This window comes from Mirounga leonina, unplaced genomic scaffold (assembly GCF_011800145.1).
Source record: "Mirounga leonina isolate KUSES-001 unplaced genomic scaffold, KU_Mleo_1.0 Mir_493, whole genome shotgun sequence".
Lineage (NCBI taxonomy): Eukaryota > Metazoa > Chordata > Mammalia > Carnivora > Phocidae > Mirounga > Mirounga leonina.
The window spans coordinates 1,202,644-1,205,646 of NW_023270780.1; the positions used below are offsets into that span (position 1 = coordinate 1,202,644).

General features: G+C 41.4%; 1 pseudogene; it reads left to right on the forward strand.

Annotated features, from left to right (window-relative positions):
* The first annotated feature begins 2,175 nt into the window (after positions 1–2,175).
* LOC118000386 lies at positions 2,176–2,493 on the forward strand (annotated as a pseudogene).
* The last annotated feature ends 510 nt before the right edge of the window (positions 2,494–3,003 follow it).

Below are 3,003 nucleotides of genomic sequence, written 5' to 3' on the forward strand. Positions count from 1 at the left end.
AGAAAAGACCCCGAATAGCCAGAGGAATGTTGAAAAAGAAAAGCAAAGCTGGTGGCATCACAATTGCGGACTTCAAGCTCTATTGCAAAGCTGTCATCATCAAGACAGTATGGTACTGGCACAAAAACAGACACATAGATCAATGGAACAGAATAGAGAGCCCAGAAATGGACCCTCAACTCTATGCTCAACTCATCTTCGACAAAGCAGGAAAGAATGTCCAATGGAACAAAGACAGTCTCTTCAACAAATGGTGTTGGGAAAATTGGACAGCCACATGCAGGAGAATGAAACTGGACCATTTCCTTACACCACACACAAAAATAAACTCAAAATGGTTGAAAGACCTAAATGTGAGACAGGAGTCCATCACAATCCTAAAGGCGAGCACAGGCAACAACCTCTTCAACCTCAGCCGCAGCAACTTCTTCCTAGAAACATCGCCAAAGGCAAGGGAAGCAAGGGCAAAAATGAACTATTGGGACTTCATCAAGATAAAAAGCTTTGGCACAGCAAAAGAAAGTCAACAAAACCAAAAGACAACCGACAGAATGGGAGTAGATATTTGCAAATGACGTATCAGATAAAGGGCTAGTATCCAAAATCTATGAAGAACTTATTAAACTCAACACCCAAAGAACAAATGATCCAATCAAGAAATGGGCAGAAGACATGAATAGACATTTTTCCAAAGAAGATACCAAATGGCCAACAGACACATGAAAAAGTGCTCAACATAGCTCGGCATCAGGGAAATCCAAATCAAAACCTCAATGAGGGCGCCTGGGTGGCTCAGTTGGTTGAGCGACTGCCTTCGGCTCAGGTCATGATCCTGAAGTCCCTGGATCGACTCCTGCATCAGGCTCCCTGCTCTGCGGGGAGTCTGCTTCTCCCTCTGACCCTCCCCCCTCTCATGTGCTCTCTCTCATTCTCTCTCTCAAATAAGTAAATAAAATCTTTAAAAAAAAAACAAAAAACAAAAAAAACAAAAAACAAAAAAAACAAAAAAAACCTCAATGAGATACCACCTCACACCAGTCAGAATGGCTAAAATTAACAAGTCAGGAGACATCAGATGTTGGCGGGGATGCGGAGAAAGGGGAACCCTCCTACACTGTTGGTGGGAATGCAAGCTGGTGCAGCCACCCTGGAAAACAGTATGGAGGTTCCTCAAAAAGTTGAAAATAGAGCTACCCTATGACCCAGCAATTGCACTACTGGGTATTTGCCCCAAAGATACAAATGTAGGGATTCGAAGGGGTACGTGCACCCTGATGTTTATAGCAGCAATGTCCACAATAGCCAAACTGTGGAAAGAGCCAAGATGTCCATCGCCAGATGAATGGATAAAGAAGATATGGTATATATATACGATGGAATATTATGCAGCCATCAAAAGGAATGAGATCTTGCCATTTGCAACGACGTGGATGGAACTGGAGGGTATTATGCTGAGCGAAATACGTCAACCAGATCAAGATGTGTATCATATGACCTCACTGATATGAGGAACTGTTAATCTCAGGAAACAAACTGAGGGTTGCTGTAGTGGTGGGGGGTGGGAGGGATGGGGTGGCTGGGTGATAGATATTGCGGAGGGTATGTGCTATGGTGAGCACTGTGAATTGTGTAAGACTGTTGAATCACAGACCTGTACCTCTGAAACAAATAATACATTATATGTTAAAAAAAAAGAAGAAGAAGAAGATAGCAGGAAGGGAAAAATGAAGGGGGGGAAATCGGATGGGGAGACGAACCATGAGAGACTATGGACTCTGAAAAACAAACTGAGGGTTTTAGAGGGGAGCGGGGTGTAAGCTGGTGATGGGTATTAAAGAGGGCATGTTCTGCATCGAGCACTGGGTGTTATACACAATGAATCATGGAACACTACATTAAAAACTAATGATGTAATGTATGGTGATTAACATAACACAATTTTAAAAAAGAAATTATTAACATAACACAATTTAAAAAAAAGGAAATTATCTATGAGCCCTTTGAGTGTGTGTGTGTGTGTGTGTGTGTATTTGACCATCATCCTTGTCAAAGCCTATTGGCCAAACACTACCTGGAACAAAGCTGTAGTCAAAAAAGTTGGCTTTAGAGAGAGTGGGAAGTCCGGCTTGCGAGCTGGTACCTTTGTTTCGCACGCGACAAAAGAATGATTTAAAAATGGGTGATGTTGAGAAGAGCAAGAAGATTTTTGTTCAGAAGTGTTCCTAGGGCCATATTGTGGAGAAGGGAGGCAAGCGCAAGACTGGGACAAATCTCCATGGGTTTATTTGGGCGAAAGACAGGTCAGGCCCCTGGATTTTCTTACACAGATGCCAACAAGAACAAAGGCATCACCTGGGGAGAGTAGATACTGATGAGTATTTGGAGAATCCCAAGAAGTACATCCCTGGAGCAAAAATGGTCTCCACTGGCATTAAGAAGACAGGGGAAAGAGCAGACTTGATAACTTATCTCAAAAAAGCGACTAAGGAGTAATAGTTGGCCATTGCCTTATTTATTACAAAACAAAAATGTCTCATGACTTTTTTTTTATGTGTACCACATTTAAATTGATCTCATATACCAGAATTCGGATCATGAATGGCTGATCGAATATTTCTTTTGGACAGTCCTGATTTAAATAAGATTGGCTTGTGGTTAAATGAATATGATCAGCTTTTTGAACTTTGATAGTAAGTCTGGTTCAGCAAGTGCTGCCACTGTTTTCCCCTCCTAAAAATATGATTGGAATTGACTAGTAATGTTCAGCTTTTCACAGAGATGGTAACTGCCATCTCTAAACTTAGGGGAGACTGGTTTTGTATTTAGATTTATATAACTGGTTATATTGATATATTTAAAGACTGAGGAAATCCCTTCACTGTCTTAGAACAGCAAGACTCAGCTGTGTTTCAAGTTGTGTTCATTAGCCTGTTAAAGGCAAGGGTTGAAGATAAGCTCGTAGTGTCCACTTTATCTTTTTGGTCTTAACCATGCCAATTTAAT